The 22,438-nt window shown below is 44.3% G+C and overlaps 1 protein-coding gene across 5 annotated transcripts in view; it reads right to left on the bottom strand.

Moving 5' to 3' along the window:
• The window catches only part of Syn3 (synapsin III), a 417,454-nt gene extending 406,827 nt beyond the window's left edge, over positions 1-10,627 (bottom strand). For 3 of the 5 annotated variants that reach the window (XM_027392481.2, XM_035451115.1, XM_035451117.1), the window contains exons 1-2: positions 10,493-10,627; positions 7,281-7,430 (exon numbers count right to left, since the gene is read on the bottom strand). The gene's annotated coding sequence lies outside the window, so the exon portion shown is untranslated. Of the gene's footprint in view, positions 1-7,280; positions 7,431-10,385 lie in introns of all 5 variants that reach the window. The other 2 variants (XM_035451114.1, XM_035451116.1) reach the window with 2 other exon arrangements.
• Between the last annotated feature and the right edge of the window lie 11,811 nt (positions 10,628-22,438).

Raw genomic sequence — 22,438 nt, 5'->3', positions numbered from 1 at the left:
CAGCAAATCCCAGGGATCTGTCTTCCTCAACCCCTACCTAGTGCTGGGGGTATAGACATGCACTGCTTTACCCAGCTTTTTTGGTGGTGGTGGTTGGGAGGGGGGTTGCTGCTACGGATCCAAGCTCAGGTCCTTATGCTTGCACAGCCACATTTCTGCATAAGACATTCTTGACAAGACATAACATGGGGATGGCAATCCCAGCACTTCAGGAGCTGAGACAGAATTGTGAGTTTGATGCTAGCTTGGACTACACACTGAGACCCTGACTGAAATTAGTATAAAGTCAGCCAGTCAGTCAGTCAGTCAGTCAGTCAACCCATGTTGTCTCCTGATTAAAACTTCTAATTTGGGGCAGAATCCAATTTCTCTTCCTCAATCCACAAATCCCTAGCACAGTTGGCTCCAGGGACTCTGGTAATGGCATCTTCTCTAACTCTCTCTTCCCTGGCCTCTCTACTTGCTCTGAGACTCACTTACTGTTTCTGGTTTCCACCATTCCCGAGCTTCACAGGGAGGCTGAATACTGGCTCTACAGGCACACCATCTCTAACTGACTTTCCTTCAGTGAAATCCCTTACACCACAGGTTTGTGACCTTGTGACATTATAAAGTGGAGACATTATACAGAGAGTGCTGTCAGTCGCACAGCGTATATGCCACCTAAAAATACAGGGAAGGGGTCAGGGTCTCCATCTGGGGAGGATAGCTCACTTATGGATATTTCTATGTTATCCACCAAAGCATCTGATCTATGATAGTAAAGTCCTCACCTGACTCTCCAGTGATAGAGACCAGTACTTAGAATGCCACTAACTACAGGTAAGAGCTCCTCAAATATTTGTTGAATGGAAAATGAACGAAACCCAAGAGATGAACATTCAGTAATGAGATTCTCAATGCTCTGAACCTGGTGTTATGTTTTCACTTTGTATTGTCCTTTAAAATAGAGCGACTTGAATGTAGAATAATGAATTCAGGTCTTGGCATTTTAAAGCTGTATTCAGTCTGACATCTTCCTATTGCCTGCTAGAGCAGGAACAGGATCCAGGAGAGATCAAGGCTGGACTCTCATGCTTTCTTAGAGTAACACTCTGCATGGACAAAAGAGTGTCCCTGTAATATCTTTCTAAGGAGGACTAGCACCTGGTTATGGGCATCGGACAGGTTCTCAGTGAGTCTTCTCAGTCAGCCCAGTGAGCCCTACAACTGAAGGAAACCAAACACACGAAGTACAAGTAACACACTCAGCGTCACACAAAGGTAGATAACACCCATTGTATCTTGAAGTCAAGAGTTTGTAGCCTTCAGCCCATCCGCCATCCACTTGGGGTTTTGGAAGCAATGCTTATTCATGAGAATAAATGCTAGAGGAGTCAAGCAGGATTTGCCAACTTTAAAAAGGCAGAACCAACTTGAACACACAGGAGTCCTGGTTTGCCTCTAAAACATCTCCAAGACTGGCATCATCAAGTCTGATAGAGCAAGACGCTGATGACCACAAATATTTAATTGAGCACCTGCTCTGTAAAAGGTCCTGGGTGGGATTTCCCCAGATACTTTCATTTGATTTTCAAGATTGTCAGAAACACTTTCAGCAAGCATGCACATGTTGGCACTGTTTATAAACAGTGAATGACATAAACCCTGCAAGCAAGGATACCTGGGAATTCCCTACTCCCAGACATGCCAGCTCATAACCTGATAGTTATCTTGACGACAAAACAGTATGCAGCCCCAGGAAAACCCATACAGACTTTGCTTTTCTATTTCTTTTAGGCCAGATCAGTATCTTGAACACTGATTACCACAGTCATTGCTAGACCATACACAAAAGCATCATACAATGCATATTTTTAGTGACAGAATCTTTTCTTTTTTTTTCTTTTTTCTTTGGTTTTTTTAGACAGGGTTTCTCTGTGGCTTTGGAGGCTGTCCTGGAACTAGCTCTTGTAGACCAGGCTAGTCTCGAACTCACAGAGATCCACCTGCCTCTGCCTCCCGAGTGCTGGGATTAAAGGCATGCGCCACCAACGCCCGGCGACAGAATCTTTTCAAAGGTATTTTTAACTGTACAGCTTTTCATTTCATACAATAATAGCCTTGGAACCTAAAGAATAAGATTGATCCTGCTATACCCTTTTTTATTCTTTCTGATGAATAACCAAGAAATCTGAGATCTAGAAGGAAAGTTGGAGGCCATAGGGTCCTGTTCATTGCCAGAATTTCTGTCCACTTTTAGTAAGAACATAGAAGGTGGATGCTCTCCTGCTGGACATCTCTGTCAGCGTCCTGCCCCTCTATCTGCTGACTCTCCTCTCTACCTCTCCCTACTCCTGTGAGCTATCCTCAGTCCTGTAGAAAAGTGACAATGTTTCTTTCCTGTGATAACCTTCTGCATATCTGAAGCTGCTATCAGGAAGATGCTTTTGTAACAACACAGTGCCTGGGCAAAGAGTCAATTGTCTGTACTTTTTATGTTTACTTGATGTGTTTTAGGTCTGCCTATACACCTCTGGTCATACAGGGTATTGACACTTTCCTCCTCATTACACAGTGCCAGCAGCTATTTCTGTTCAACATTTGGAAACCATATTCTCTGAAAACAAGTGGCTTAGTTGGAAAGACAAAGATCAGAAAACACATGTGACAAGAGCTGGTACAGTTGCATGTAATATATACCAGCCATACCTTCAAGTAAAGTGTCTGTCTCTACCCACGAGGGAAACTTGCTCACCTCGGAGGCAGAATCCACATGAAACATGGCTTGTTTCTGAACCAATTTCAGGACAAGGACCTGGCCTCTCATTATGGTTGCTCACTGCTCACAATGCCTAGTGACCTCACAGATATCTGCTACACCACAAAGGAGCCTGGAAGCAAGAATGATTACATTCAGTCCATCTCAAATTCCTCAACTGAAAGAAAAACTTCACATAAAAAAAATGATACAACTTGAAGTGTCTAAGACAAAAAAGACATGGTCTCTATTTCTTACAATATTTCTTACAATCTATGGACTAACCAAGTGGCAACTAATTTCTCTGAACTGCATTTTCTCAGCTATAGGCTTATGGGCCTGATCTGCAGAACATGAGGTTTCCTTCAGATCCAGAGTCCTGTAATCTTCTGCAGCTATCTCAGGCAGTAAATCAGAGAACCCACAATTATCAGGCGGGGCTGACCCATATCAAAGTTGAGGCATGGTTTCTAGGATGAAGAACAAAGAATAAGCAAAGGCAGACAGGCTGCCACCTCCAGCCCTCTCCTCCTGCAACCTGCTGCCACCCCAGGGTGTCTACTGGATGGCTTTAGAGATCAACCTTATTGTCCACTGATGGTCTTGGGCATCAGTGCTGACAGCCTCAACTTTCCACACCTATGCACTGAAGTTCATTCTCCCACTCTCAGTAATGGGAAAAAATACAGTGATTAACTACTGTGACTCTGCTGTCACTATGCCCTTTGTTCAAAGATGCTCTACCACGAACCTTGGCTCACCCCCTCATTCTGAAGTTCATTCCTCTTGAAAGCACAAGCACCTAGAGCTAGAAAGCCTCCTGCCCCTCCCACATCTGTGATGGACTCAAAAGGACCGAGGTTCAGAAAAAACTGGACACTTGGCTCAAGGACATGCAAAGTTCTTCATTAACAAGGCCTGGCCTGGAGCACAGGGTAGCAGACACCTGGGGGCTGCATGAAACACAGCGAGAGCCCTTTGTAGGTTCCACTCTCCCAAAAGAAATGTGGAACACCTCTCTTATATGAGCAAATTCTGAAAAGTAGCTGAACTTTTTTACTTCTGCATGCCTGAAGGTTCTTGGCAAACAAGATAGAAATCTGTGAGGACATTCAGTAAATTTCTGGAGAAACCTTACTCCAGAGAGATCATGTTTTAGTGTGAATATGGAATGCGAGAATGTCTTAGGTGTTGATAAGAAGGCAGAGTTTTCATCCTGCAGCAGTTCCCGGCTGCTCCCCACATGTATACCCATTTCTGCTCTTTTCAGTTTACCCACTGAAGCAGTGAAGCACACACACACACACACACACACACACACACACACACACACACACACACACACACACACACGAGATCTTTCAGGACAGGCAGGGAGCGATTTCAGGCTGTGGCAACAATCTAGCAACCTGTACCAAAGAAAACCACCACAACTGTGCTATCCCTGAGATAAAAGGAATTGAGGCATTCCCTCTTCCCTTACAGCTTAGCCTGAACAGCCAGCGGGTGCATCACATTCACTCAAGCATATCTCATCTGTAGCTCAGGGGTCAGAGACCTGAAGGTTCTTGGCAAATAAAATACAAATCTGTGAGAACATTCAGTAAATTTCTGGAGAAACCTTACTCCATACTCTGCTGGGGCAGAGCACTAAGGAGGGGGCACAGACAATACAAGGAAAGGGCTGCTTTAAAGCTGGCTCCTTGGCACACCAGTTCCCATCCTGGCTTGAGTCCCAAAGCAAAGCCTTTATATCTTTAGGAAGCTTTGACAGAAAGCTGCAACAAGAACAAGACTGACCCCAGCTCCTCCTCAGTGCAGTGCCTTGCCGGTGTCTGCCAGAACCACGTGCACTTCAGCTAATAGACCCACTGTGGGCCAGTGGCAGCCATGGGCCAGAGCTTGTTCTGACCCCTAGCCCAGGGCTGTTTTTTTTTACCTTCTACCCAGATGGCCTCCCTTCTCTCCCAGGCCCACTCCCTTTTCCAGATCCTTGGGCTCACCTCCTCGTTCTGAGGATCCCGCCAGGCTGAACAATGCTCAGAAGCAGATGGCTGTTAAACAATTCTTGGGGGTGTGTGAAGCTGTGCCCATCCCAGGTTGCAAGGAGAGGCTATAGCCCTGCAAAGGGGCTCTCGTTCCTCTAAGAACAGCTCCTCCTCTTTCCCTCCTCCCCTTCCTCCCCCTCCTAGGTCCTCCTCTGTAGTACTACTGGAACATGTGCTCTGCTTGGGAGGGAGGCAGGAGGCGAGTTTGGCTTTTATTGGAAAGCAAACGCCAACAGTGTGATGAGTTCTGCTGTATCTCCCCACTTAGGAGAGGAGGAATATGAGGGAGGGAGGGATGGAGGGAAGGAGAGAGGGAGGGAGGGAGAGAGGGAGGGACACACACACACACACACACACAGAGAGAGAGAGAGAGAGAGAGAGAGAGAGAGAGAGAGAGAGAGATGATATGATTAACCCCTATGTTCCACCTCTGCCTCTCAGTGAAACCAGAGAAACAATACACTTAACCAATGGAGTGCTGGCCCCAGGCATTACATCACCAGCAAGCCCCCTCATTGGCTAATAATTTCTAAAAGGCAAAATCCGATCGCTAGATGTTTAACTCCTTCCTACTTAGCAAATCAAAAAGGATTTGGTTTATACCAGTGTTTCCCAAGCTTGCTTTCATCTGATGCCTCCAAAGAGCTTTCTAAACATAGTTTGTTGTGCTATGTCTCAAATTATCCATGCCACAAGCTTTAGAGGGTGTGCTGCTATCTAGTTTAACACCATAAAGAGTAGGGGACCCAGTGCACTTACAACCCTTCCTTGCCAAGGGAAGTGACATTTTTTCTGAGCATATATAACATACCCAACACTGCCTCTTCTCATTCATATCCTACCCCAGGCAGTGGAGATTATTTGTCTCTCATTCATGAGTAAAGTTCATCCAGGCCTCCTGTAACTGGTTGCTACAAAGTATGTCCATGACCAAAAAGGAGCTACAGGTGGAATCCACAGTAGAGCACCAGCCTACCCTGCATAAGGCTCTCAGGGGTCAATCCCCTACACTGAACAAAAGAGAACCCATGCCATTTGCCCAAGAGCTGGGGCTCAATTTGAAGGCCAGGCTGTGGGTACCCTGTGAATTTACCACTTTTTTTTTTCTGACACCAGGTCTCACTGTCTTGGCTGTTCCAGAACTTGCTATGCAGATCAGGATGGCCTTGAACTTACAGAGATCTACCATCTAGCTTGAGTGCAGGGATTAAAGGTATGCACCACTACACCCAGAATGAAGTTCCCACTTCAAGTTAAACCAGGCCATTTGGTTTGCATTTGGCATTTGTCTGCAAAGTCTGCTGGATTACAGAAAATACTGACAGTTGATGAGCCTGAGTAGAACTGAGGACTGAAGTGAATTCTCAGACAGGTATATTCAGGGGCAGCTAGTCATCCTGGAAATCATTCTCTCTCTCTCTCTCTCTCTCTCTCTCTCTCTCTCTCTCTCTCTCTCTGTCTCTGTCTCTCTCTCTCTCTCTCAAGTTCATTTCGTCTGCTTCTACTGCAAATCTCAGCCTCACTACCATGTTCTCTAGGAAGCTCCCTCCTACTTCCAAACCTGGGAGCTGCCATTGCTCATTTTCTGGATAAGCTCAATGAGATTAGAGCTGTGTCTACCTTTTCTACCCACATGTGCCCAGAACAGTGCCTGTCATTTCTGAAATACTCAGTCATGGCTGACAGGGAGGATGTGCCAGTGGGAGAGGCTTCCATCATCGTCCTGGAAGGAGAAAGGCAGAGGGCTGGAAGCCTGAGATCCACATGAGCTATCGGCCCAATCTTGGGCATATTGATTGAGGTGGGAGGTGTGTTTTTGTTTTATTTGTCTAAAAAAGGACTACAGTACCTTCTTTATAGGGTAGCCATGGGCATCCCATTAAATAATAGCCCACAACACTAGAACTCATCTGCTTCATAGTTGACATCTAAGAGCTGACACCTGCCCTTTAAGGCCAGCCCAGACTCAGCTGCTAGACTCCATATGCACATCAAATGCATGCTCTTCATGGATACATGATGCATTTGGGTAATCCAGTCCCACACAGTCTCCCCACTGTCAAAATGCCCATACCACCCACCTAATCTTTTTAAAAACTGAAGGGAATTTTCCACAGTTCAAAGTTAAGCACTTTTAAGTGCATGGCTGAATGGCATTTAGCACCTTCATATTGTAGACAACCGCCACCTCTATCTACTTCTAAGGTCTCACCATTTCTCCAAAGGGAGCTATTCAGTTATTCTGCTGTCAGTCCCCATGACTTCTTCTTCTCAGACTGTAACAAATGCTGATTCCTTCCTGTGTCTGTATTCACATATATGGGTAATGGCACTGGACAACACTTGACTTCTTATGCCAACTCAACTCTCTCTCTCTCTCTCTCTCTCTCCTCTCTCTCTCTCTCTCTCTCTCTCTCTCTCTCTGTGTGTGTGTGTGTGTGTGTGTGTGTGTGTGTGTGTGTGTGTGTATGATCAACTGTTTGTATACTCACCCACTTGTACATGTACAGAGGCAGGATGTCTTTCTTTATAACTCCCAACCTTATTGTTGGAGACAGATCCTCATTGAGCCTGGAGTTCACAGCTTCTGACAGGTTACCTAGCCAGCAAGCTCCTGGGTAATAAGTGCATGCCACCACACTCTGTGAAACAAACCCATCATTCATTTTATTCTCCAGGAAATAAGTGCTGTGATGTAGGCATAGTTGTGATGTGGTAGGGGGTGGGTGCGGCTAGCATGGATGAATCCCTGGGTTCAAACTCCATACCCCAACTATCCACACATACATGTAATGAAGATGTATATGTTTACCACTGGTGGGGCCTGGGATAAAACATCTTTCTATTCCATAGACCCTGTGGTGTAATGAGGAAGACTACACAGGAAAGAGAAAAAATTAAAAAGTGCTGCTAAGGGAGAGGAAAGGGCAGGTATCTGCTTCCCATAGGATAATCTCTCCAAGGAGGCCACATTGAACTGCAAGGCACAAAGAATCACTCAAAGAGCCCGTTTTTTCCCTCTCTCATATCCTGACTCTATAAAACAGTGGTCCAGCCTTCAATAATTTCTTTAGAAGGGTTAAAGTATGCAATGCCTATCACTCTCCCTTAACAGAAAGAGCTGTACCTCCCTGCCCGGGACAGCCCCTACTGTGTGAAAGGCTCTCTAAACAGACTGAAGGGATGAATAAGTGGTAGACTCAATGAATGACTCATCAATGAAAGCATTTCCTGAAGTTTAACAAGTGACATGCTGTGACAGATGCTGTCATTGCTATATTAATAGGGACTCTATTAGGCTTGAGAAACACTGAGAAGACTTCAAACTGAGAATAAAATTGTATAACTCTACATATTGTGGGACAATTAGGAGAGGATACATAGAGCAAGCACTCAACAGGAGCCCACCATCATTGGAAATACTAGTAGAAGTGTCTCATGGGAATAAACACTCAAGCTGAACATTTACTTTCAGAGGCAGTGAAGAATCAAAAGTCAGAGAAACAAGCGCTTCCTAAGTGACCTCTATGTATAAGGCTGGTCCAAACCATCCTTGTCTTTCCCCAAATCCATCCAGTGACACAGAGTATCAATGCTGTGCCATAAGTCTCAGGCTCTCCTCCAAGACCAAGATGCTTGTTATCCCAGCAGCCAAGGTGTTGACTGCTCATAGCTGCTAAAGCTGCGCCCCTTCTTGGGAGCATTCTGCACCCATTGACTTGTTAGTCAAAAGCCCCTTTTCTCCTTCATCCAGTCTGCCTGCTCTTATTGCCCCAGCTGTGTACTCACGGAAGGACCCAAGGACCCTTCTACACAGAAATGTGAGCATCTGTTCCGTGTCCACTCCCACTGTTGTGATAAAATCACAAGGAAACTTAGAGAAGAACGGATTTATTTTAGTTCGTAAGTCCAGACTACAGCTCATTTTGGGGTTTCATCAAGGTGGCAGGAACAGAGAAAGAATAAATGCATGCCTACTGTCCAGCTCATTCCTCCACACTTACACACTCCAGGACCGGATCCCAGAAAAGAGCACTGCCCACCATGGGTGGAGTCTTCCCATCAACCATCTTACTCATACAGACAATGCCTGACAGACATGCTCACAAGCCAATCAGATCTAGACAATCAATCCCTCACTGAGACTTTCTTTCCAGGTAATTCCAGGTTGTGACAAATGAAAAATTAAAAGTAACTCGAATAGCACCTCTGACCTTGCCTGTGACACCTAGGCACAATGACGTCTCTCTCTCAGAGAGAGAGAGAGAGAGAGAGAGAGAGAGAGAGAGAGAGAGAGAGAGAGAGAGAGAGAAACAGGATGGTGGGAGGGAGTTAGTTCACAAGACTGATAATTTCTCAAAGCAAATAGATAAAGTGGCCTTTTGGTCTCATTTCCTGGGAGCCTTTGTTGTTTTATACCAGTCTCTATATGGCTTTGCTTCCAACAACAGCCTCTATACCTTGGGAGACAGGCAAGCCCAGGTAACACAGAGAGCACAGGTGCTCTATGTAAACCCAGAAACACAATCCCTGATGACAAGATAGAGGTTGCATCCTCCAAAGACAATCTACAATGACAGGCAAGTTCAGAAGCATGCATCACAAGGCAGCATCTCCCTGCTTGAATCCATGCCCAGAAGCCAGGGGTGCAGGGCTCCTGGCCAATCAGTCCTAAGGGGCTAGAGTCTTTGTAACCAAGTTGCTGGAAAACCAGCTTTTTGCAACTTACAGGCTTGTGGATGCCAGCCTCCACCACTGCCCACTGAGCCGGCAGAGTAGCCCCAGGACCGACTGAATTCTTACCCAGCCTCCTTCAACTGAGGACAAACTTGTGAACATTTCAATACGCCCTTCCACCTGGCAGTTTATTTCCCACCCACAAGTCCTAGTAATCTGCTGCTTGACTAGCTGAGGTTCAGGCTCCTTCGCTTCTTTCATGTGCACATAAGAAAATCTACCTGAAATTCGTGCGGTCCCTGACGCCCCCATCACAGTCTGGCAAATTCCAAGTTTTGCAAGTCTGCACTGAATAGCGACCTCTCAACCTTCCTGACCTCATCACGATCCACTCATCTCGTGGCCCAGAGATGGCATCACATTGCAACCCTTCCTCTGGACCCTGTAAGTCCTCATGAACTCCCTTCAGGCAGCAAGAGCTGGGCACAATGTTTGGCATTCAGCCAAGTAAGTCGTGACTAAATAACCGGGACGCTCTATCAGCATTAGTCTCTATTCCTAGCTTGGCCAAGGCAAACTCTCCTACGTTTCTTCCTGCGTCCCAGGATAGCTGGACATAGGAGATTGCGCGACAGATCTGAACCCCAGACCCAAGGCAACAGGTCGTGAGGGATCTGCAGCCATAAGGCAGGTAGGTGCTGGAATTCAGTGCCAGCGCCGGCACTCGCTGCGGTTCTCAGCTTCTCGGAGCATGCTATTCCCCGGGATGACGTTTGGATGTTGGATGGAAACCTTAGAAGCCATAGGCTTGCGAGCTCCGGGGCTCTGGTGCCACACCGGGACTGAAGCCAGGGCCCGGCAGCCTGGGAAGGGCCCGGCAGCCTGGGAAGGGAAGGTGGCGCTTCGGGACCATGGCTCACCCGCATCCCGCCAACAGCACCGCGCGAGGACCCACCAGCAGCTTGGACTTGGGGTGGGTGCCTCCTCTGGCTAGAAATCCTACAAAGTCGACTTTGCTAGGGCTTACCGTGCCAGCTACGGTGGCCCGTGGGTACCTCGGACTGGCGCTGCCAGCTACAGCATCCGCGGATGCGCTGCAGCCAGGACGTTCTGCCTCTGCCCCTCACAGTGCGCGAGCGCCTCCGCTTGGCAGCCTGGCTTCTCCGTGCCGCGGAGCCTATTGGCTGGGGCAACAAAATTCCGCACCAAGGCCCGCCCATCCCGCCACGCCTCCTCCTCCCCATCGGCTTATCCTCGCCAGCCAGGTAGGGAAAGTTGCTGCAGCACGCAAGCTGTGCTGTTGCTGGCCTCAAGCGGCCAAATGAGTGATCTTTTTTCCATCCCAGGAGGGGTGAGATGACCCTCAGGGGGTGCGAATAGTGCAGTTCAGTATCCTAGGGAGCCAGCTTTGAGAAAGTCACCTGAGGGCCTTAGGCGGAGCTGGCGAGGGGCTAGGCAGCCACTTGTCAGCAAAAGTCACAGGATCACAAGCACTAGGGGCAGCAGGAAGCTAGGTTCTTACTCTGGGGTGGGGGTGGCACAGGACTTGGTTGCATACAAGTACACAGACAAGACAATGTCAGCTTGTAAACTGAGAGGGCTGTGTGGTAAGAATACAAAAGGCATGGCACTATATGCCAGAATGATCTATGGAGGCAATTTGTGAGATGTCTATTAAGACCACAAGGTTCAAAGTAATTCCAGATAGAAAAAGAAGGCAACCAGGGAAACCTCAACCCTCCAAATTGGCACAGACTGGGAAGGCATTTGGCAGGTTCATGTCTCCTGTGTCATTTCTATGCCTCCGTTTCCTTCAGAAGGTCAAAATAGAAGTCCCCCAAGACTTACCTGCAATATTTTCTTTGCTTTTAGAGACAGGATCTCACTATGTAGCTCTGGCAGGTCTGGAAATTTTTATGTAGACCAGGCTGGCCTCCAACTCACAGAGATCTACCTGCTTCTGTTTCTGGAGTGGTGAGTTTAAAGGTGCGTGTCACCACACCCAACTCTAACTGTAAGATCTAGACCTATGCTTTGTTAATTTTTTATAAAAAGATTACCGGTGCTCAAAATGCATAGAAAAAAATGCTTGGGAAAAATTATAATGGGAATTCTTGTCTGGATAGGTAAATTTAAGGAACTTTACATTTCTAAGGAAAAAAAGTGGATAGAGGTTTAGATGAGAAGCCAGGCAAATTACTGCACAAATATTTATGTTTTATTGCACTATAAATAAGAAAAGGTGAAAATTAGATGCAGGAGAGTGTGATGGTTTTCATTGAAAGTTCAATGTATGGTAGACAGTATTTGGAATATATCAAGTAGTGTTTTACATTAATGATATTCTCCCATCATGTGTTGCAAGTCAGCAGCACCTAGTATTGTTTATTTTTATGTGCTAAACTTGGATAATGAAAAGGGCCTGACATAAACGGTGGTCACCCTCAGGAGAGGCAATCCGTTTGCCCCCAGTGTCCTCACCCTAGATCCTGTTAAAGTTGGAGAAACAACTTATGATTTCATAAATCACTGGGTTGTCCTGGAGGATGTACAAGGGCTTGGGAGTAGAAGATGCTAGGTCATTAAGTAATGCCTCTGAACCTTTGTCAGGAGCAAAATGAGCAGTAGCTGAATAATTGCTTTCTAGAAAATGCCTGCTATTTTTGCTTCCAAATATTAAAAATATTTTATTTTTAATTATGTGTGTGGGGGCTTTGTGCACATGAGTATATATGTGTGCAGAGAGAGTTCAGAGGCAGGGGGTTCCTGCTCTAAGCCATTCAGTGCTCAGAACTGAATTCAGGTCCTCTGCAAGAGCAATACACTGAACCATCTCTCCAGCTCCTGTACCTCCATATCTTGAGGCAAGTATTTTATAACACTGTGAAAGCCTGGCATTTTCTCAGGCCAGAACCTTCCACAGATTGTTTCATCTACCATTCACCCCAATCCTTGGAGCAGAATGCTAGTTCAGCCTATTAGATGCTCATCCCGGAGACTTTGCCTCCCCAGAAAAGGTGAGAAAAGGAGGCAAGAGACTGGGCAGGATGTTTCTCAGGGTGATGGTGACAGCAACAGTATCCTAAAGAAACTGGACCATGTAGTCATGAGTCATAGTGGTCAGCCTCAGCGCTCCCTTGATTTCTGTATGTTTCTCAAGTTTCATCCTTATGGCCACCCCTGTCCTCACCCTACCATTTTCCTTTGTGATGCCCCACCTCTGTTACACCTTCTTGCGTTAGTCACCCAGTCATTTCTGTTGCTTTGAACCAAGACCCTGACGGATCCAGGAAGGAAAAATTGCCTCATAAAACAGCAAAGGAACAGTTTGGCACAGACATCTGCGTACAAGCAAATGCCTGCATGGTGACAGGTGTAGGCATTCCTTACTCCATAAGAAATCACACCCTACAAAGTGGTGGTAGTAGGAACATTTGAAAATGATATTTATATTTGAAAAGAACCCAGATACACTATTCTTAGCATGCCTAAAAAAAGTGAGCAAGTTCTTATAATAACAAGCTATCCTAGAAATAAGCCCTCTCCTGTCAAGTTTCTAGTTTGCAAGTATCAGATTGTAATTGACAGAGCCGTGGCTGGCGCTTGGGTCCTAACTAAGAACAGTTCAGGATTTACTGGACTATAACTTGGCTCTGCTTGCTAGCAAGGATTGATTGTGTTCTGCTAGAGTTTTTTTTTTTTGTTTACTTAAAGAAATTTATTTTTCATTTACATACCAACAGCAGTTTCCCTCCCTTCCCTTCTCCCACCCCCTGCATCTCCCTTTCCACTCTGTATCCACTCCTCAGAGGGGGTAAGGCCTTCCTTGGGAAGTCAACAAAATCTGGCATACCAAGTTGAGGCAGGACCAAGCCCCTTCCCCTGTGTCAAGGCTGAGCAAGGTATCCCACTATAAGGAATGGGTTCCAAAAAGCCAGTTCATGCCCTGGTGCCACTGCCAGTGCTCCCCCACAGAAACAGATAAAGTCATATACCTGTCACCTATAGTCAGAGGGTGTAGATAGGTCCCATGAAGTTTCCCCAACCGTCAGCCCACAGTCAACAAGTTTCCAGTAGCTGAGGTCTTCTATCTCTGTGGTTTTCCCCATCATGATCTGGATCCCCTTGCTCATATTATTTTAATATTATTTTAAAGGTGATTGGAAAGCTTTATTTTTCAATATTTCCACTTGAAATGATGTTTAAGATCCACATGATTAAAGATGAATTATGGTATGGGAAGATACTCAGTATGTAGAGTGTTTGCTGTGCCAGCATGAGGACCCAGAGTGTTTGCTGTGCCAGCATGAGGACCCAGATTTGCATTCTCAGAAGTCACATAAAAAGTCAGGTTTGGCCACTGTAATGCCAGTGCTCCTAAGGGAAGGTGACAGGTAAAGACAGGAGGATCCTCAGAAGCTAGCCTGCTATGTACACCAGCAAATAACAAAGGAACCATGTGCAAACAAGGTGGAAGACAGAGATGGACCTGGGCCTGACCTCCACATTGTACATGGCAGTGTGTGCCCACACACAGTAACACGTGTTTAAAAAGAGACAAATTCTTATGCTTGGAAAACAGTGCGGTTGGAAACAAACATGATCACAATTCTGAGGTGTAAGCACTGCTTTAGCAGCTGGAGGGATAAAAAAAACAAGGGGCTCTGCAGTCTATTCAAAGACTTGCCAACAGTGCAAGAAATTTCCATTCTGTCTACTCCCATGCTTCTTCAACTGGAGAGGTGGTTGGAATTTGTTTCACCCCTGAGTCCTGGTAAGATGAAGACAGAGTAAAGGATTGCAGAGGGTAAGTGACTTTTCTTGAATTTCAGCTTCAAGCCTCAGTGATACCACAGCTGATTCTAGGGATGAGACAGATTCTGAGCTGACGGCTTGAGAAGGCTTTCTGCTCACTTGTGTGCATTGTGGAGTATTTCTGCTGTCAATGCAAAGAATTGTGATGGCAACCAGTACAAAAGTTTCCTAGTTCTTGCCATCTCCCTTAAAGAAGGCAGATGCCAGTGGGTGTTCCTCTGTCACTAAGAGTATATGGAAGTTTCAGCTGATCATGCCACTCTAAAGGTCCAATAAATTTGCCTTCAAGTCTCACCCAGAAGCAGCTCCACTGAGATAGAAAGATAGTCAAATCCTGTGGGACAGGGGATGAAAACACATTACAATTATTCATTCCCAATGTTGGCTACACATTCCAAAAGCCTACCAGGTTAAGATGGATTCCTCAACTCCTTTCATCCAAACCAATCAGCTGGAAGGGGTGGGGCTAGGATATCAGTAGTTAGATATTGTGTCAGTGTCAGTCACAATTTTGCTGCTGTGAAGAGACAACATGACCAAGACAATAGAAGAAAAGTTTATTGGAGATTACAGTTCCATAGGTTATAATGGTGGGAAGCAGGAAGACAGGCAGAGATGGTTGCTGAGCCATTAAATTGTATGCACAAGTGGGAGATAAAGAGAGCTGACTGGAAGTGGTGTGGGCTTTTGAAACATAAAAGCCCACCCCCAGGGGCATGCCACCTCAAACAAGGCCACACCCCCTAATCTTTCCCAAATAGTTCCACCTGGCATATGCTAACCATTCTGTAGGCATCTGATCATCAATTTTTTCATCTGCCATAAGTGGTGAGCATGGTCTTTATTCCCATTTCTGAGATTGTGAAAGAATAGGACTAAAGAGATACATGCATGAGATAAACCACAGAAATTTGAATAAATGATTAGATTCATAAGCACATCATTCCATGTCTCTAAGCACCATGCCTGATGTCAGATGTGCTCTGATCTCCTCTCTGTGATATACCATCCCTTCCAGAGACCCACTGCCTGCCTGTAACCTGACTCCATGGTATATCTGTTTTTTATTTCCCATGATTCTTTCCTTCCCAGTTTTGACTAGCATTTCACTTCTGTGACCTTGTGCTTTCTGTGTCATTCTTCAATAGGGCATATCTATTTCACAGGAAACTTCTGGAGTCCTAATTTTTTTTAATCAAAGACAGGTTACTCTCAAGGGGTCTCACAGATCCAGTTATAGGAAGGCAGGGCTTGTGTTTTGGATTAGGATTATGGACACCATTCAAATTATCTCCTTTGCACACAAATTTATGTCCCTTCTGGCATGATTTTCAGTACCCACCTGTTCCTGGGCATGTGTCATTTAATCAAGAGAATATTTTCTCTCATTTCCTCTTTGGAGTGTAAGGACATGCTTGTCAGGAGAAACCCCCATGAGACTAGCAAACATCAAGACCAATTTGAGCTCATGACAGCCTGGGAAGTCCTTGCATCTCATGATCTGTCTATTTTATCTCTAGGAACTTCCTTATATGGCGGGGTCCATGATGTGCTGAAGTCTGCATACCCAAGATAAAGACTTACTTTGCAGGATTGTTTTAAACCATCTCTTCACTCATGACCTGGTTAGTGGATGAGTTAGCAATAGCAGTCCATGCATGTGGAACACTATAAAGTACTGAGAAGTATGTAGTTGATTCATATGTACTAATAAGAATCAGATCATCTTGCAGTATGTGATGTAAACTGAAAACAAATGTATATCAAAAATTGCTGCCAATCATTATCTTCAAGGGCAGCAAGAAGGGTAGGAGACATTTTTGTTCTGTATTGGGTAGAATTTTCTGTATAGATGAAAGAGACAGAGACACACACAGAGAGAATGAACAGCTGGACAGTTGCGATGGTGTTAAGTGTTGGGTGTTAGAATCTGAATAGTGTACAAAGTTCTTAAGAATCATGGGAATCAAATGAAAATGTCAAGCTCAGTCCTCACTGCAGGCCGATGGATCAGAGGGTTATATTTTTAATCTGGGAGGTCCTCCATGGTCCCATGTTTTTGAACACTTGGTCTTCAGCTGGTGAGATCAGTTTGGTAGGCGGTAGAACCTTTAGGAGCAGAGCCTTTCTGGGGAGTACAGGCATTGTGGAGTTTAGGCTATAGTTGTATCCTTGCTCTGGTGCAGGTTTGAGACTTCTGATTCCTGAACGAGTCAGATGTAATCACCTGTGCCTCTAGCTCCTACCACCACAGGCCAGATGCTTTAACCACAATGCCTTCCCTGACAGAATCCTGAACCTTCTGAATCCATGAGGCAAAATGAATCCTTCCTCCTTCAAATTTGCTGCTCTCAGACACCTCTTCAGAGTGACAAGAAAAGCAGCCAACATAGAAAGACTACAAAGACATGGTATAAGCATGTGTGTTCCTGAAAACATTTTCTGGAGGTGCTGATATGCAGCATGGCTTGATGGGTGCTGGACTGATGTGGCTGGCAGCCCCCTATGTTGTTTCATTTTCATCAATCCAGCTCTTTATCCAAACTCCTAATTCAAGCACAGCAACACCCATCCCAGCCTGAAGTTTATAATCCACCAAGACTTAACTCACAACCATGAAGCTTGTTCACAACACTAGGCATTAAACACTGATCCAGACGGCCCTGGGGCTGGCCTCTTTTCAGCTGAACTCCCTGCCAGGTCTCTACACAGATATTCTGGACAGAGAAGATAATCAGATTCCCCCCTTGCAGCTGTCTCAAGGGATGCACACTTAGAATCATTAGAGTTCATAATTTTTCCAATGATGGGACCATCATGTCAGCTCTCATCAAATTTATAAAGGGCATCTACTAACCAGCATTTTTGCAACACAAGGTAAGAGTTGTGGTGAAATGCCTCCTATGTCTGTCTAGAAACAGCTGAGCATTTGGGTATATTCTCCTTAAATTTTCTTCTCAAAGCTTAAATAAAACTTGTTAACCCTTTTGCCATTTACATTCACTAACAACTCTAGTAGAGCAGAGAAACATATGCCTCCTTCTCTGGCAGTAAGCAAATAGGGCTGAAATACTAAACACCACACACAGGAAACTCTAGAGAGTGGCCCTGGACCCATCACTGCTCTTGGAGAATTATATTTTAAATTTCATTGAAGTAATTAAAAGAGATTTTAATAGAGTTTCAAATGGTGTTTTGCTATCTTGAAGACCAATGAACAAGATTCATTTTATAGCCTAGAATCACTTTGCAAAACCCCCATTAAACTCACCTTCATTCTCATTTTCCTTGTGGGTGGTCTGGAAGCCAACTGTCCTTAAATTCCAACACTCATTAACTCCAAACCTCTGCACTGTTCTTTTGCTTTTCCTTTTGGATCTCTGGTTATGTTTCTCCATTCACATTCTTTAACATTTAAAAATTTACTTTAGGGTGTGGGTGTGGGTGTGCACGTGGGCCACCAAGCAACTGTGGAGGTTAGAGGTTACTCACTGGGAGTCAGTTCTCTCTTTCATACCAGTTCTGGGACATGAAGTCAGGTCTTCAAGCTTAGTAGAGAGTGAGTACTATTACCTGATTTGCCATTCCATTAACCCAAGAATTTAAAGTTTTGGTGTTGTTGTTTTGTGGTACTGGAAACTGAACTTAGAGCCTCATACATACTAAGTAAGCACTCTACTATTGAGCTATATTATATTCCTTTAAGTTTGCATCACAAACCCACAAGAACTGCAGGACAAGCCAAATTCCACTAAATCTTTAACAAGTTAAGAAAAAGAAAAAAAAAAAAAGGAAAAGTTCCTTTATGTGGGTAAGGTAGACAATATAGAAAATGACATCGTAACCATGTTAACAAGTCTAATCTTGTGTGTGTGTGTGTGTGTGTGTGTGTGTGTGTGTGTGTGTGTGTGTGTGTGTGTAGGTTACCATCTGCATCACAGATTATAGTCCTGCAGAATGCCAGGGCAATAGTGTTCCCACAGCCCTGGTGGGGCAGCACAGACAATGTCTGGATCTTCTTTCCCTATTAGGATCTTCTCCCTGGTGTTTCCTCCTCCTCCTCATTTTAAAACTCTTGCAAACTGCTTATCTACCCATCCTGGTGACTCATATTGTATATCTATGCACTGGACTGATGTCACCAGGGACTCAGTGTGTTCTTCTGAGTCATCTGAGGTTGAGTCTAGCATATGCAAATGCTGGAAGAGAGCACACGGCTGGGCTCCCTGCTTCTGCTCTCACATCCTCACTCTTGGTCCTTATGGTCGGAAAACCCTGCTCCTTAACTAGGACCCTTGCTTGATACCTTTGTTTTCTTCAAGAAATTACATTCCTTTATACATCATTGTATGTACAGTAAAATAGTTCTGATGTGATTTTTCTCCAACAGTTACAATCATAATATGTAGGAGCCATCTTGTGAGAAATGAATGGCCTGATAAAATAAAAACATTGTACCATAACAAGCAGATGTCCAGAAGAGTAATGATCCATTCTCTTAGGGAATTGAAATGTATGCTTACCTCAAGGGTCTGCTGTTGCATATAGCTCTTATAGTGCACCAAATACCATTCTAAGTACTTTCTCCCCACTGATAATTTTAATAACAATAATATCATTGTAAAATTGTTATTTATATTCTTTCTGTTTCATTGATGTGGAATTCTAGGTTCAGGGGTTTAAGTAAAAAATTAGTTAATTTTACCATTAATATAACAAAATGTATGACAAAAGAATATTAAGTTAGGGTTTGTTTGGGTTCACAACATTAGCGTACAGTTCATAATGGTGGGAAGGATGTGGTGGCCAGACTGAGCTGGCTGCTCATACTGCATCTATAGTCAGGAAGCAGAGAGAGGGAGAAGTGGGATTCTGGGAATCTACTTACTTTTTTCCCCCCTTTCCTTCAGTCTGGACCTAGACCATGGAATGGTGACTTTTGCATTCTAGATAGACCTTCCTATTTCAGCTAAACATCTTTGGAAACAGCCTCACAGAGGTTAGTCTCCTGTCTCTGTTCTATTGCTGTGATAATGTACCATGCCCAAAGCAACTTGTATCACAAAGAGTTTATTTGGGGCTTACAGTTTTAGGTGGTGAGTACATGACCATCATGGCAGGGAGTATGCCAGCAGGCAGGCAGTTGTGGCACTGGAGCAATAACTTAGTACTTATAACTTGATCTACAAGCTAATGGAATTATGTGGGCTTTTTAGAACTTTAAAGCCTGCCCCCAATGATACACCTCCTCCTACAAGGCCACACCTCCTCCAACAAGGCCACACCTCTTACTTCCTCTCAAACATTTCCACAAATTTTAGACCAAGCATTCAAATACATGAGCCTATGTTGGCGTTCTCATTCAAACCAGCACATCTCCTATGTGATCTTAAATTCTATCCAAATTAACCACCTAAAGCAAGTTTTTCCCAAACCCCTCAGCTGAGTGGTGGGACCAAAATTTAAATTCAGACTGTGGATGAGCCTATACTACACTGTTAAGCACTGTACAACACCTTCTTTACTAGCATATTGAATTATTCCAAAATAGTGATGTCCAAAATCCTATGAGTAAACCATCTCCATCTTATCAAAAGTGAAGCCCAAGGAAGGAGAGTGATGTGGTAGTTCACATCTAATGGAGATGGGATTGAGACAAGATCTTCTCACTTTTAGGACCAGGGTAATTGGAGCATTTCTTTTTCAAAGACAAAGAAAATCCTTCTGTGTATCTGCATGAAGATTCCCTTAATTATTTGTTTATTCAGAAAATGTATCCCAGCTCTCTTAGGTGAGTCAGCCACCCATGTCTCATTTACAGACTCCCATTATAAAATATCATGTGGTGACAAAGTCTTATTATTCCTCATTGAGCATTATCAGCATATGAACAGGTGACCAAAGCTCAGAACTGTCAGTCACTCGCTATGATTACATAGCTAATAGGTGTTAGGACCCAAATGATTCCTGAAGGGATCTAAGGCAGGCTTACAGTGATCTTTATTTCTTCAAAGGAGATTTCCTTGAAAAGATTTGCATTGACTACTGTCATAAACATGGATATGCTTAATTAAATCTGTGTCACCCTCTTTTCCTTTCAAAGACACCTCTCACATCTGTTTTAATGGATAGAACAGAGATGGCAAACAAATGGAAAATTTCCTTTTGTGAGCTCTGGGTATTCTCCACCTACAATACAACATCCAGACAAGATGATATCATCCAGATTGCACATGTCCTCGGGGAATGATTAACATGCTCACTGTGAGTGAATCACCTTCCTCTGGTTGTCAGCATTGGACAGAATCAAGTATAATAAACACTGATAGGCTGGAGAGAATGCTAATATATTCAAGGAGGTCAAACAAGTTCACTGCCTGAAGCAGAAGAAGTGGAAACTCAGATGTTTCTCCTCTGAATAACCTTGAAACTTCACCTTAACTCACACTTTTAGTGCATCATGAGCTATGCAGGGAATAGGAAACAAAGAATAATATGGGGAAGCAAATGTATCTCAGGGTAGAGCTTAAACGATTGCCTCATTTCTTCCTTTACTCTGCCTTAAAAATTGCAAAGAATTGCCACTGTGTACCGGATACATGCCCCTGGGGGAGCACACCATGCTCCTGCATGGCACCAGTCATGAAATCAATTCTTCAGTCACATCAATTCTAGGAACTTCATTCATGGCTTAAATGGTGGTTCCATGGTTGCGATGCTCCTTCACAAAAGCTAGCATTTCTATAGGAAAGATGTTTCCTTTGTTTATCCGTGTTCGTTTTAAGACTACAGAGCAATGGTAGTTATCAGGTCCATAGATCTTCGTGGAGTCTACATATTTGGTTTGGTTTGGTTTCTCATTCCCCTTCTAGCTGGAAGCATCAGCATCTGAATTATTCTGTTCAGCCCTAGGAATGTACTCCTTTTTCCTTTTAGAATTATTTTATTTTTTCTTGATTTTTTCCTTAAATATTACATTCTGACTTCAGTTTCACCTCCCTCTTCTCCCCCCAGTCCTTCTTCACCACTCCTCCTCCTTTCTCTTAAGAAAAGGGCAGACCTCCCAGGGATATCAACCAAACATGGCATATCAAGTTACAACGAGACTAGCTATATACCATCATATTAAGGCTGGAGAGGCAACCCAATGGGAGGAAACAGTTCCCCAAAGCAGGCAGAAGTGTCAGAGACAGTCCCTGCTCCCACTCTTAGTAGTTCCACAAGAACACCCAGATATACAATCATAACATATATGAAGACAATCTACATCAGATCTTACAGGCTCCCTGGTTGTCCATTCAGTCTCTGTGAGCCCCTATGAGCTCTAGATAGTTGATTCTATGGACCATTTTCTTCCTCCTCATCTGTAGGAATCTTGAGCCCACCCATTTTTTTTCCTTGGGTCTCTGCATCTGCTCCCATTAGTTGCTGGGTGAAGCCTGCACAGATTTCCAGTGTTGCAGTAAATATAAAGGGAAATACAGACCAATTTTCCTCGTGAATATAGATGAACAAATACTCAATAAAATTCTTGCAAACACATTTCAAAAACACATCAAAAAGATCATCCAAACTGATTGAGTAGGCCTCATCACAGACAGGCAGTGATGGTTCAACATACAAAAATGAGTAAATGTAATCCACCATAATAATAAAATGAAAAAAAAACAGTATCATTCCATTACATGCTGAGAGAACATTTGACAAAATCAAACATCATGAAAGACTTGGAGAGATACAAGGTACACACATACCCATTGTTAGGATAAAGCTCAAGGGGGACCTTTTGTGGGGGACCTTGGCATATTCCATGGCAGGCAAGGGAGACCAAGGCAGAGGAACAAGCATGCCAGGCAGACAGAGCTTAAGTGAGAAGTTTTATTAGAAGGAGAATAGGGGGAAGGAAAAAGAAAAGAGGAAAAGAGACACAGAGACACACAGAGAGGACAGAAGAGAAGAAAGTGACAGGAAAAGTCCTATCTGTCCCAGGGGAAGAGCGGGAAAGACAGCAGGAAGGAGTAAAGAGAGGAGAGAGGGAAGAGCTGGAAAGAGAGCATAAGTGGGTGGAGGTCTGCCTTTTAAAGGGGTCCTTTGTACCTGAGCTGACCAGGGCACTGCCTGAGTGCATTCTGCCAGGTAACAGGGTCAGGCCACCATA

This window comes from Cricetulus griseus (assembly GCF_003668045.3).
Source record: "Cricetulus griseus strain 17A/GY chromosome 1 unlocalized genomic scaffold, alternate assembly CriGri-PICRH-1.0 chr1_0, whole genome shotgun sequence".
NCBI lineage: Eukaryota > Metazoa > Chordata > Mammalia > Rodentia > Cricetidae > Cricetulus > Cricetulus griseus.
Note: the sequence above shows the minus strand (reverse complement) of the source record. Positions and strands in the feature narration are given on the sequence as shown.